A 13,669-nucleotide genomic window follows, 5' to 3' on the forward strand; every position below is an offset into this window, starting at 1 on the left:
GCTGTTTCTCTGGTTTCGAACATTCAGATGTTTTATGCTTACCGGCGCACTTAACGCATCTTGGTTGTTTACCACAATAGTTTTGTGTGTGGCCAAACGACTGGCAATGTTTGCATTGTGGTATCATCTTAGGTAGTTTTACCGGTTCAATAGAAACAATAGAGTTCAATATAGTTTTGGTTTCATAAATCTTTTTTATGTTCTCCATGGGATCGAATGTTACCAAAAACATATCGAGGGGAGTTTTAGTTTTCCATTGAAGACGATTGACAGCACTCAGTGCATTTAATCCTTGCTCTTTTAAGTCGTTAATTATCGATTTCGGATCAAAAGAGTTGTGTAAATTTTTTACAATAACTCTAATTGGCCTCGTTTGCTTATTCTCAAAGCTATACCAAGATATATTTCTACACGAAAGTGCTTTCGATATGCATCTATAGTCCTCTACGGAGAAAGTATTTACTTTATATATTCCGTTATTTAAAAGCTTAATGGTAAAATTGTTTTTTGCTTCTGATTTTGCAATAGCATATAGTTGTTGATAATTGCTGCTTGTGGCATCTCCAGACACCATAATTGGTGGAGGCCGCGAACTATTTTTTGGGTTAAGCGGTTTTGCTATGGCGTTATCTGCTTTTTCCTGAAGATCAGGAGAACACTCCGCTTTTCGTTTTTTAGCTGGTCTTTTTTTTAGAATCCATTCCGTTTCTCTGGCTAGTTCTTCCTCATCCGTTGAGAATTCAACCTTATTTTCCAAATTCTGATTTTTTTTTACATCAGTGGACTTAAGCTTTATATTTTCGGCTTTTAGAGTATTTACTTCCAATGAAAGTGTTTTACACATTTCTTCCATTTCCTCTAGCTTTTTGGTTAGTTCTTCGATTGTGACGTCTTTTTTGGCAGTTTTATTTAGTTTGCCCCCTCCTGGAGGTGGTGTCTTGATAATTGGCATAATTGATTTTAAAGTTTGCTTATAATTATATTCATATAACAATTAAAGGTATAAATATAAAATAAACAATACTTGACAACCCTATAACTCAGTTGCCTTGTGAATAATTATTAATCTAAATTTTTAGTATACTTTTAGGCTAAGGTAATATAGGTAATTTTTTGTGGCGCCAAAAAAGTCTCCAAACAGCTGATGTTTTCTCCTCTGTGTGCAATAAAGTGTGATATCGGCGAAATTACAAACCTTCCAATCGAAACTAGTCAGTGGTTGTAGGTCGCTGGTTCCGCACTCCAATACACCTGGATACCGCGCTTTGGATTTTCCGGATTGATGAGCAGATTTTGTTAATTTTCTGCCTTTTTCCACCAAAATTATTTAATTTTTTAGCACGCACAATTACTCACTCTTTTAACAAGCAGAGCTGCTTTGTTTGTTTAATAGATGAGCATATTGAAAAAATTATTGAGGTAATTGAAAACGATCGTAGCAATGCAGAGGAAGTAACGAATGAACTCCTTGCACAAGCGCGAAGAGTTGCAACTGCGCTAGATATAGAACTATCTTTACCGCGTTTAGGTGTATAACAAAAACATAGAAACAATCCTCCATCAAACAACGAAGATGAGTACTGGCGACGCTGTATTGTGATTCCATATCTTGACCCCTTAACAGCTTCGTTTAAAATAAGATTTGCCCGTGAAAAAACTCCAGCATATGCGCTATCTCGGTTGCATCCATTGTATATGCTCAAAAGTTCAATTGAAGCCATTTTTGAAAACTCGAAACTATTCGAAAAGCATTATGATTTAGATGTCAGCAATGAATTGAAACTTTGGTACAATTTATGGAAAAATAAAAATTTATCAGAAATGGAATTAAGAGAAATTGAAGTTGTTGAATTGATCAAACAGGCAGATGAATTTTACCCTTCAATTCGAAAAGCTCTCAAAATATTATGTACATTACCATGCACTACAGCAACGGTGGAGCGTTCATTTAGTACGCTAAGGAGAGTTAAAACTTGGCTTCGGGGCACGATGGGAGAAGAGAGACTATCTGGATTATGTCTGATGAGCGTGCATCGCACATTTGTGAAAGAACATCAACAGGTCATTGAGGAAAAAATCATCAATAAATTTTCAGAAAATCCTAGACGTTTACTACTTGCATAAAAATTTGTAAGTTAAAAAGAAATAATAATTTGAAATTAACAGCTGAGCCCAAACCCTTCCCCCCCCCCCCCCTATTTCAGATCCTGGCTACGTCCTTGAGTACTCTCCGTAGCAACTTTGTCCGAAGTTAACGTTTTTTCTTGTTTAAAATAAACTTTTGCCAGTACCTGAGCGAATTTTTCGAACTTTGATTATTGCAAATAGCAAGAGGATAAATTATTCGGTTACACCCTTGACATGACTTTTTTAATTACTATTGTATGGCATCCAATATAAACGGTTAAAAACTATCCATTCTGCAAATTTTCCATTAAATAGACATATACAGGTAAGTAACAAATGAATTATGCAATTGTTAACATTTTCTCATATCTGAGATATCCTAAAAAATCAGCAAAACTAAAACGTTTCTTTTGTGAATGTATTTTTAACATAATTATTGTGTAGTCGTATTTGTCAATAGATGTCGTTGCAGTCGTGTATCTCTAGTGCTACCAATCACTTTGTGTCCTACCATATAGTGTTTGAAAGGTGAGATTTTAAGCTTCGTTTAACCAAAAAATATTAAAATCGGGGAAGTTGAAAATAAGTTACAGCTGTTCAAAACTGAGTGAAAATAATGAAGAAATGTGCTACATATTGAAATTTGGTATAAACAAGTAAGGAAGGGCTAAGTTCGGTTGTCACCGAACATTTTATACTCTCGCATGATAAAGTAATAATCGAGATTTCAGTATCCGTCATTTACATATTTTTCAAATACCGTATTTGTGTAAAGTTTTATTCCGCTATCATCATTGATTCCAAATGTATATATTATACAGAGAAGGCATCAGATGGAATTCAAAATAGCGTTATATTGGCAGAAGGCGTAGTTGTGAACCGATTTCACCCATATTTCGTACATGTCATCAGGGTGTTAAGAAAATATTATGAACCGAATTTCTTGAATTCGGTAGCGAAGTTCCTGAGATATGGTTTTTGGTCCATAAGAGGGCGACGCCACTCCCATTTTCAATTTTAAAAAAAAGCCTAGGTGCAGCTTCTTTCTGCCATTTCTTCCGTAAAATTTAGTGTTTCTGACATTTTTTGTTAGTCGGTTAACGCACTTTTTGAGTGATTTTCAACATAACCTTTGTATGGGAGTTGGTCGTGGTCATTATCCGATTTCTTCCATTTTTGAACTGTATATGGAAATGTCTGAAGGAAACGTCTCAATAGAGTTTGGTTGACATAGCTATAGTAGTTTCCGAGATATGTACAAAAAGCTTAGTAGGGGGCTGGGCCATGCCCACTTTTCCAAAAAAATTACGTCCAAATATGCCCCTCCCTAATGCGATCCTTTGTGCCAAATTTCACTTAATATCTTTAGTTATGGCTTAGTTATTACACTTTATAGGTTTTCGGGTTTCGCCATTTTGTGGGCGTGGCGGTGGGCTGATTTTCGAAGTTAACCTTCTTATAGAGCCAAGAAATACATGTACCAAGTTTCATCATGATATCTCAATTTTTACTCAAGTTACAGCTTGCACGCACGGACGGACAGACAAACATCCGGATTTCAACTTTACTCGTCAACGTGATCACTTTGGTATATATAACCCTAAATCTAACTCTTTTAGTTTTAGGACTTACAAACAACCGTTATGTGAACAAAACTATAATACTCTCCTTAGCAACTTTGTTGCGAGAGTATAAAAATGGAATAATGCCACGCAAGCCACCAATGAAATTCGTGTAGTTTACGGAGACGATGCTGTATCAGGTCATCTAGCACAACAATGTTTCGCTCGTTTCTGTTCTGGAAATAAGAAATGCCATATCAACAACAAAGGACGTTATAAACTTTTTTCGCGAATCAACCACGCGAAGGAACTGTGCGCCTACTATATCACGTTTGTGTGAAACCAGATGGTCGGAAAAATATAAGGCAGTAAGAAAGTTTTCTGAAAATTTTCCTGAAATTGTTGAAGGACTGAAAAAATTATCCATAGATGGAAACCATAGCACAAGAAAGAGTGCATACCAGCTTCATTCAGCAGTGACAAAATCGGTTTTAATCGTTTCCCTAATGACAATTGCAAAATACTCTGCATTACTGGAACCAACAGTAAATATTTTGCAAACGAAAGCAATCGTTATGATTGCAGTAGGTGAGCATATTCAAATGAAATAACAAAATTATATTTGTAAAGTTGGAATGTTCTTATTATTTGTTTGTTTAATAGGTGAGCATATTGAAAAAATTATTGAGGTAATTGAAAACGATCGTAGCAATGCAGAGCAAGTAACGAATGAACTCCTTGCACAAGCGCGAAGAGTTGCAACTGTGCTAGATATAGAATTATCTTTACTGCGTTTAGCTGTAAAACAAAAACATAGAAGCAATCCTCCATCAAACAACGAAGATGAGTACTGGCGACGCTGTATTGTGATTCCATATCTTGACTCCTTAACAGCTTCGTTTATATGCTCAAAAGTTCAATTGAAGCCGTTTTTGAAAACTCGAAACAATTCGAAAAGCATTACGATTTAGATGTCAGCAATGAATTGAAACTTTGGTACAATTTATGGAAAAATAAAAATTTATCAGAAATGGAGTTAAGAGAAATTGAAGTTGTTGAATTGATCAAACAGGCAGATGAATTTTACCCTTCAATTCGAAAAGCTCTCAAAATATTATGTACATTATCATGCACTACAGTAACGGTGGAGCGTTCATTTAGTACGCTAAGGAGAGTTAAAACTTGGCTTCGGAGCACGATGGGAGAAGAGAGACTATCTGGATTATGTCTGATGAGCGTGCATTGCACATTAGTGAAAGAACATCAACAGCTCATTGAAGAAAAAGTCATCAATAAATTTTCAGAAAATCCTAGACGTCTACTACTTGCATAAAAGTTTGTAAGTTAAAAAAAAAAAATTGAAATTAATAGCTGCCCCAACGCCCCCCCTCCCCCTATTTCAGATCCTAGCTACGTCCTTGCCCATAATGGACGCGGATTTGAAGGCTGATACGTCGAAATGTTTATCGCGAAAAATGTGCGAACTTAATTTTCATTCCAGTGTTCAGCAATTGTAATTGCTAGCTTACTTCTCCAAAACTTGCACAGTTCACAGTACGCAGTGTCTCAAATAAAGTTTAACCGCGTACATTAATCAATATCAACCGAAGGTAGAAACATTTGTCGTTTTTCGGGTGGATTGTGTAAATTGGTCCTTCGTTGGCATTAGTTGATAACACATCTGGATGTCCATCTACTGGTTGGCTTTGCTTTCAGCGCAACTATTTCTTTAACGATGCATTCCAGGTATAATATAAAGGTATTTCCGAATAGAGCAATACTCTCGCAAACAGATCGCCGACGAAAGTTGAGAAAAAACTCGTAAATGTTAATTTTGTTGCTGGCGGTGTTTCCACTGACTGTATTGCATTTTCTGGGTTGAAATACAAAAGTAAATTTCCTACAAAGCGCTCTATTGCAGTTCACGTATTGACCGCATCGTTGAAGACCAATAACCGCCATGTTGCTTCCTTTGGTGACTTAATTACAAACGTATTTTATCGATTACACCAAACTTCTTCTTCTTAATTGGCGTAGACACCGCTTACGCGATTAACAACAGCGCGCCAGTCGTTTCTTCTTTCCGCTACGAGGCGCCAATTGGATATTCCAAGCGTAGCCAGGTTCTTCTCCACCTGGACCTTCCAACGGAGTGGAGGTCTTCCTCTTCCTCTGCTTCCCCCGGAGGGTACAGCGTCGAATACTTTCAGAGCTGGAGTGTTTTTGTCCATTCGGACAACATGACCTAGCCAGCGTAGCCGCTGTCTTTTAATTCGCTGAACTATGTCAATGTCGTCGTTTATCTCGTACAGCTCATCGTTCCATCGAATGCGATATTCACCTTGGCCAAAGCGAAAAGGACCATAAATCTTTCGCAGAACTTTTCTCTCTAAAACTCGTAACGTCGACTCATCAGTTGTTGACATCGTCCAAGACTCTGCACCATATAGCAGGACGGGAATTATGAGTGACTTATAGAGTTTAGCTTTTGTTCGTCAAGAGACGACTTTGCTTTTCAATTGCCTACTCAGTCCGAAGTAGCACCTGTTGGCAAGAGTTATCCTGCGTTGGATTTCCAGGCTGACATTGTTGGTGGTGTTTACGCTGGTTCCAAGAAAGATGAAATTATCTACAACTTCAAAGTTATGACTGTCAACAGTGACGTAAGTGCCAAGTCGCGGGTGCGACGACTGTTTGTTTGACGAAAGGAGATATTTCGTCTTACCCTCGTTCACTGCCAGACCCCTTTCTTTTGCTTCCTTGTCCAGTCTGGAGAAAGCAGAACTAACGGCGCGGGTGTTGAGGCCGATGATATCAATGTTATCGGCATACGCCAGCAGCTGTACACTCTTATAGAAGATGGTGACTTCTATATTTAGTTCTGCAGCTCGAACTATTTTCTCCAGAAGCAGGTTGAAGAAATCGCTCGATAGGGAATCACCTTGTCTGAAACCTCGTTTGGTATCGAACGGCTCGGAGAGGTCCTTCCCGATTCTGACGGAGCTTTTGGTGTTGCTCAACGTCAGCTTACACAGCCGTATTAGTTTTGCGGGCATACCAAATTCAGACATCGCGGCATAAAGCAGCTCCTTTTCGTGCTGTCGAAAGCAGCTTTGAAATCGACGAAGAGGTGGTGTGTGTCGATTCTCCTTTCACGGGTCTTTTCCAAGATTTGGCGCATGGTGAATATCTGGTCGGTTGTTGATTTTCCAGGTCTAAAGCCACACTTATAAGGTCCAATCAGTTAGTTGACGGTGGGCTTTAATCTTTCACACAATACGCTGAATAGAACCTTATATGCGATGTTGAGGAGGCTAACCCACGGTAGTTGGCGCAGATTGTTCTTAAATTCCAATCGTTGGGAATGCTTTCGTCCGACCATATTTTACAAAGAAGCTGAGGCATGCTCCTTATCAGTTCTTCGCCGCCGTGTTTGAATAGCTCGGCCGGCAATCCTTCTTCAGGCGGGCAATTGCTATTCGAACTTCTTCATGGTCGGGTAATGGAACGTCTGCTCCATCGTCATCGATTGGGGAATCGGGTTCGCCTTCTCCTGGTGTTGTGCGTTCAGTGCCATTCAGCAGGCCCTCCATAATTTAAGTATCCTCTGGGCATCGGTGACTAGATCACCTTTGGGGATTCTACACGAGTACACCAAACTACAATACTCAATATTGATATGAGTTTTGAATGTGAATTAGACAGTAATGGTGAATATAGTACGATCCATGTGTTGTCAACTTCGATATTCACCCTTCTAAATTGAATGCTGAATGTTCTGCCATTGTGGTCTGGTGAGCGACGCCGATAGGGTGGATATCCATCATTTCTAGTTTGTGTTTCCGAAAGAAAAGCACGTGGATAGTGTTTCGTACATTTATTATCAGACATACAAACCGAAGTGGGATTGTGGTGTCCGCAAAGCCCATGAACTATATTGGTTGTCATCACTTCGTGTCATACTGGATCTTTCTCTCCATCAGGAATTTCAGCAGAAATGAGTTCATAAATTTGATCTGGTGTAACCACCATCCACCATCCAAAGAAGAATGTGTGCGTGTGGCAAACCTGTCTTTTGCCACTCAAAAGAGTACATCTAGCATCTAACAGCACCACATATATGTTGCTTCAAGATAAAGTCCATCAAACATCGTAACTATTGCTGTGACATCGTAACGATCGCTTGCTGGTTGACCGCGATCCATAATTCCGCACGTATGTCACCGCATCCTGGGAGTACTTCTTGCCTTGCCTTGGGCTGCCATACGTTGATGGCAGAAAGAACGCCGACCGATATTAGGGCTCTTCGCAATTGACCATTTTGTGTGAAACACACGTAAAGTTTCACTGAATAATTTTCAATAATTTTTCTTTTGAATAGCCGGAATAAAACAGCAAGCGACCGAAATTGAACAATTCAAATAATTTCAAATCAAACTATTAAAAAAAACCCACAAACAAAATTTGAAAATAATTAAAAAGTTACTAACAAACAAACATTCATTCGTTTGTATGGAAAAAAGTAAAGGGCTGTTTTTAGTGGTTTTCTGGCAATTATTCGAATTGCCGTAAAAACCATCCTTGAAAAAAAAAAAAGAATTGGCAAAATTGGTTCAGGCGTTGTTGAGTTATGCGCTTAGCAACACATTTTGCGATTCATTTTTATATATAAGATAAATAAGTGAAACGGGATTTTTCATTGGAACTAAGGCTGGAGTTTGCTAATCTACCATTTGCACGTATTAATCCCTTAGCGTCCAAGAATGGGTTTAACACGAGAAGAGAGCTTCGAGAGGTCTCGTTCCTCGAGCAACTCTGATTTATCTTGTTTGAAATAGCAAGTTTAGGCATATGATAAAACTGACTTTGGCATGTGGCAAGTCGGAATGCGTTAGTTGTGCGTAAGGATCATATGATATTCTTTTCGTTCTTTTGTTTAAGCCTTTAGGTAAATTTAACACCTTCTACCCGGCGGTGGTCCACTGGCACTGCGCTTATCTGGCGGCGTGGACCGTGGAAATAAAATGGATTGGGGAATTATAAATTTATATTTGCTGTAGGCGTTTTCAAAATTCACAAATAAAATTTATTTTTTATAGTTCTTTCTAAAACAAAACAATTAGAAAAGTGCCGTTATACGAACAACTTGACAAACTTGTGCACACAATGTATAGAAACATAGATAAAATGCGGCGGGTAGGACTTGTTAAACATGTAAGCGATTACTCTTAGTGCTCTCGGGAATGATGAAAATCGGAGTAGTATATCGTACTCATCTGGAGTGATATAAAAATTTAAAATTTTCCGACTTTCAGGAGCTAAGATACCGGGAGCAGGAGACTGTGGGCAGAATTCTTCTGATTTTGTGAACCGCGTACCATTCCCCCAAAGTGTAGTGTTGATGAGATCACGTGGTTTGCAGCCTCTTTGGCTTTTGCTACTAAAAGATGTAAAGTAATTGTGTAATCGCACCCTGTACGTAAATTGTTGCTGAATAGGTCATTTCAGAAGCATCACAGAAGCCATGTTTTTCTACATTTTGATTAGGGGCGAAACTTAAGATTGCATTGAAGAGCAAAGAGAACACATCTACATCAATATTTGGTAATTCAGTTAGCATTTTTGTGGTAATATTATCATGTCCTAGAGACTTTTGTGGGTATGCGTATTGAAAATGTATGTGTATATTAATGTTTAATATAATTGAATATACATAACTATTTACGATTAGTTAATAATCGCATAAAAGCATCTTAAATAGAACTATACATATGTATGTTCAACAAGTTAATTTTCTCATATCAGCTTTTCACCGTTATTTTGAATGTTTCAAAAGTTGGATAATATATGGTCGAAAATCATCTATTTTGGTGGAAGTTTATGGTGAACATGCCTGAGCTTGCAAGCTAAGAGTGGTGTGCACGATTTAAAAGTTGTGATTTTGACTTAATAGACCGAGAACGTTCTGGGCGGCTTTACTCGATAAATGGATGAAACTTGACCAATCAGCCAAAGCCGAATTTGTATGCAATATTTAATTTACTCAATACTAATAGTTCTAAATTAATTACTTTAAAAAATATTGTTAAATAAGATTACATATGTATGTATAAATTGTGTGAATATCAGGAATTAGTAAATTGATGTATTTTGTATTGTAAATTATACAAAGTATAACAATATAAAATATATATAAACCATATATAAGCTTTTTACCAAAAAGATAATGTGAATATATTACATTACATACATAAATGTTGCAAAAAAATTATGAGAAAGAAAATTCTGTTTGTAATGTAAAGCAAGTGATGACCATTGCACCAGTTTTCTGTGGCCTATGAATAACCAAACAAATAATCTATCGACCGGTTTTTATGACGTTATGTACGTTTTCATAAAAATAGATAGGAAGTTAAAAAAAAAAAAATAAAAGCTTCCATAGCGCAATAGCGAATGACTAGATATCTTCAAGACTCTTCTTTTGAGAGTGGAAACTGTTTTGAAAAACACCATTCTGAAAAAGATGCGTTTGACGTTGAGGTTGGAGTCGCTACGTTTCCCACTCTATTCTTTTTCCACAAGAAACGCTGTAGCGACCGTAATAACTTGAATTTCGATTTCAAAATTTGAGAAAATGTTTATTACAGTGAATGGTATACTATCCAATAATGCAAAAAAAAGATCGATTTCTCGAAAATTTCACATTAAAACGATCCCTTAAATTTGAATATGACATGTGTCATGGTACGTCCGAAATAGTCAATGGTTGCGAGTTAAAGCTACGTATATTTCTTCATGGAATGTCATGATACCTCATGCGCTTTCTTAAATGAGTGTCTGTCATTTTGAACTCCTCAATAGCCTCATTGTCTACGAGTTAGCTTAGCTCAAGTATTTCACTGATCCGCTTATCGATTAGTCAATAGTTTTAAAGGCGATACTTTAGTACTCCTAAAAGATGTATTATTGAGTGTAACTTGAACTTCCATTACAAACTTATACTAGCTGCTCAGCTTATCTGAACAAAGCTTCGCTAACAACTTGAGCATTGCCTCGTGAAACCCCTGTTGTTATACGAAGAAGAAAAACACTATTATCCATACAATAGGTTTGAAAAGAAAAATGGAAATTTAGTAGGTACACTAGTCATTGATATAAGGCAGCGATAATAGCAAGAACCTCAAATTCGAAGGTATGGTAATATTCTTCAGTTTCTGTAATCTTGCTACTCCTTGTACAGGGTACTTTTAATTTACACTGTCCTTATGGAGAAGCACTGCTCCTTATTCGTATAGTGGTGCATCTGGGAAGGTCCAGCAAAATCAACCCCACTAATGGTAAAGGGTAGAACATAATTGCAGCATTCAGGTGGTAAACTGCTATGATCTGCGTACGTATTTTGTGTTTGTAGTTAGTACATAGTTTACATATAAGAATTGTCTTTTTGATTTGTGACTTTAGTCGCGGTATATACAATTTTTGTCGGAATATTTTTTGCATCAACCGATGCTCACCATGCAGTGTAAACTGATGGAGATATATTAGAAATAAATAAGTGAAACGGGATTTAAGACGAGAAGAGAGCTTCGAGAGGTCTCATCCCTCGAGCTACTCTGATTTCTCTTGTTTGAAATAGCAAGTTTAGGCATATGATAAAACTGACTTTGGCATGTGACAAGTCGGAATGCGTTGGTTGTGCGTAAGGATCATATGATATTCTTTTCGTTTTTTGTTTAAGCCTTTAGGTAAATTTAACACCTTCTACCCGGCGGTGGTCCACTGGCACTGCGCTTATCTGGCGGCGTGGACCGTGGAAATAAAATGGATTGGGGAATTATAAATTTATATTTATTGTAGGCGTTTTCAACATTCACAAATAAAATTTATTTTTTATATTTCTTTCTAAAACAAAACAATTAGAAAAGTGCCGTTATACGAACAACTTGACAAACTTGTGCACACAATGTATAGAAACATAGATAAAATGCGGCGGGTAGAACGTGTTAAACATGTAGGCGGTTACTCTTAGTGCTCTCGGGAATGATGAAAATCGGAGTAGTATATCGTACTCATCTGAAGTTTTTGTGAGCCGCGTACCATTCCCCCAAAGTGTAGTGTTGATGAGGTCACGTGGTTTGCAGCCTCTTTGGCTTTTGCTACTAAAAGATGTAAGGTAATTGTGTAATCGCACTCTGTACGTAAATTGTTGCTGAATAGGCTATTTCAGAAGCATCACAGAAGCCATGCTTTTCTACATTTTGATTAGGAGCGAAATTTACCCATCGAAGAATTCTAATTTCCAAAATAGTATGTAAGTTGTTAGCAAATTGAAACCATTTTGTTAAACGCACAGGGTTTACTTGCTCATTTCAACCGAGAAAAGTATTTGGGGTTTAGTTATGGCGGACATTGCAGATATTGACTCAATTGTATATGAGAATTGATCTGTTATCGCATTCCATTGAATCTGTAATGTTTTTGTTATACTGGCCTTTTCAAATTTATGGAAGTCTGTGCCTAATAAGTCTTTCTTTTTTTATGTCTTTATGATTTGATTTAATTTTCTTTAGGGGCAACCCCTATAAATTTAGTGCTTTGATCACTTGAAATAACGATTCGCACGCTAATGAGATGATGTTGCTATCTGATGATGTCGTCCACGTATGTTTGTGCTTGCAGCACAGAAGACGCTGAAGGTAGATCTCATACCTTTAGATATTTTGTCATATAGTATAGTTTCTTCCATATGATTGATTACGAGTATCATATTCTGATTTCCTTTGTCAGGCTTTTTTCCATGCCTAGGAATTGCTGAACTGCTGATATTCGAGAGTGGCCTAGAGCAATAGAATCTGAAATGGTGGGAAGATGGTTTGAATGGTAGTTGCACAATATAACCACCGTCTTTGTTTCTTGTTGTTGTGGTCTTGTAATAGGCTTCACATGCCTGATCTTGTTCTGAAGGTGGTTTGAGGTAATTCTTCTACTTCTCACAATTCTCTAAATTGATTATTTAAATACTTATTTGAATATTTTCAACTTGTGTAGTGAAAAAATTTATTTTTTTCAGTGACTTGGCCACTTAAAATCCACCCAAAGATTGTATGTTGGGCTAACAATTGCAGATTTTCTCTTTACCTCCAACGATTATTTGAGTTATTAAGTTACTGCCTAATAAAATGTCGATTAGTGATGGGGTATGACTATTGGGATCTGTTGATTTGAGATGCGATCATTTTTCGCAATGTTTTTTATTTACTTCATAGCTTGGAAGTAAATTTGTGAGTTGCTTTAAAACGCTCGCTTGTGCATCCATACAAGTATATCCGCATTTGAAGACACTAAAATGATTGGGCAAATTTTATTCGAATTTTGATTAACTTTTCCGCCCTTTCCCGAAATTTGGAAGTTGGAATCTTTAATGATTTCGGGTTGATTTCATCTTTTTTATGTGATCGCTTTCAAAAACGCGGGAATATTGTGTCCTTTTTGTGTCTCGTTTTCTTGTAGTAATTGAAGTTGGGGCGGTTTTTTTTTCTCTGCATTACACCTCTATTACTTTTCGTAGTATGTGAGAGTAATACAGAGATTTTTTTTTGGATTAAACAAATGTTAATGTTTCAACTCTTATACTACTACATATCCGCCATTGAATAGCCATTCGAAGAAAAATTTGAAGAGGGTCAGGTATGCTGCTAATATTTTATTAATAATTAAATTAGAATATTTTCAGAACAAGAAAAATGCAGTTAATAGCGTTATTAAAAAATCGTGGAACCTACAAATACCACGCAACAATTGTTAGTTTGTTATACCAAAGATGGATAAGCTAGAACAAACTCGTTAACAAAAATGCATATTAGAGAGTGTAACTAATAATTTCTATAAGAAAATGCGATTGGACTTCATAAATAGCCAGCAGAAGCGGAGATCTAAGTCTGGATCAGACTACGACAGCACAAAGAGTACAGAGAAGTGGA

General features: G+C 37.0%; 1 long non-coding RNA gene across 2 annotated transcripts; it reads left to right on the top strand.

Moving 5' to 3' along the window:
• Positions 1 to 1,419: 1,419 nt before the first annotated feature.
• On the top strand, positions 1,420 to 5,215 carry LOC126765471 (uncharacterized). Of its 2 annotated transcripts, XR_007668440.1 has the most exons (7): positions 1,420 to 2,130; positions 2,205 to 2,452; positions 2,572 to 2,655; positions 3,747 to 4,057; positions 4,119 to 4,277; positions 4,353 to 5,028; positions 5,093 to 5,215. It is a non-coding gene; the product is annotated as an uncharacterized LOC126765471 (long non-coding RNA). The 2 variants fall into 2 exon arrangements; XR_007668439.1 differs by having other exon boundaries at positions 3,747 to 4,277.
• Positions 5,216 to 13,669: the final 8,454 nt, after the last annotated feature.

The sequence above is a fragment of the Bactrocera neohumeralis genome, unplaced genomic scaffold, assembly GCF_024586455.1.
Source record: "Bactrocera neohumeralis isolate Rockhampton unplaced genomic scaffold, APGP_CSIRO_Bneo_wtdbg2-racon-allhic-juicebox.fasta_v2 cluster10, whole genome shotgun sequence".
In the NCBI taxonomy this organism is placed as follows: Eukaryota; Metazoa; Arthropoda; class Insecta; order Diptera; family Tephritidae; genus Bactrocera; species Bactrocera neohumeralis.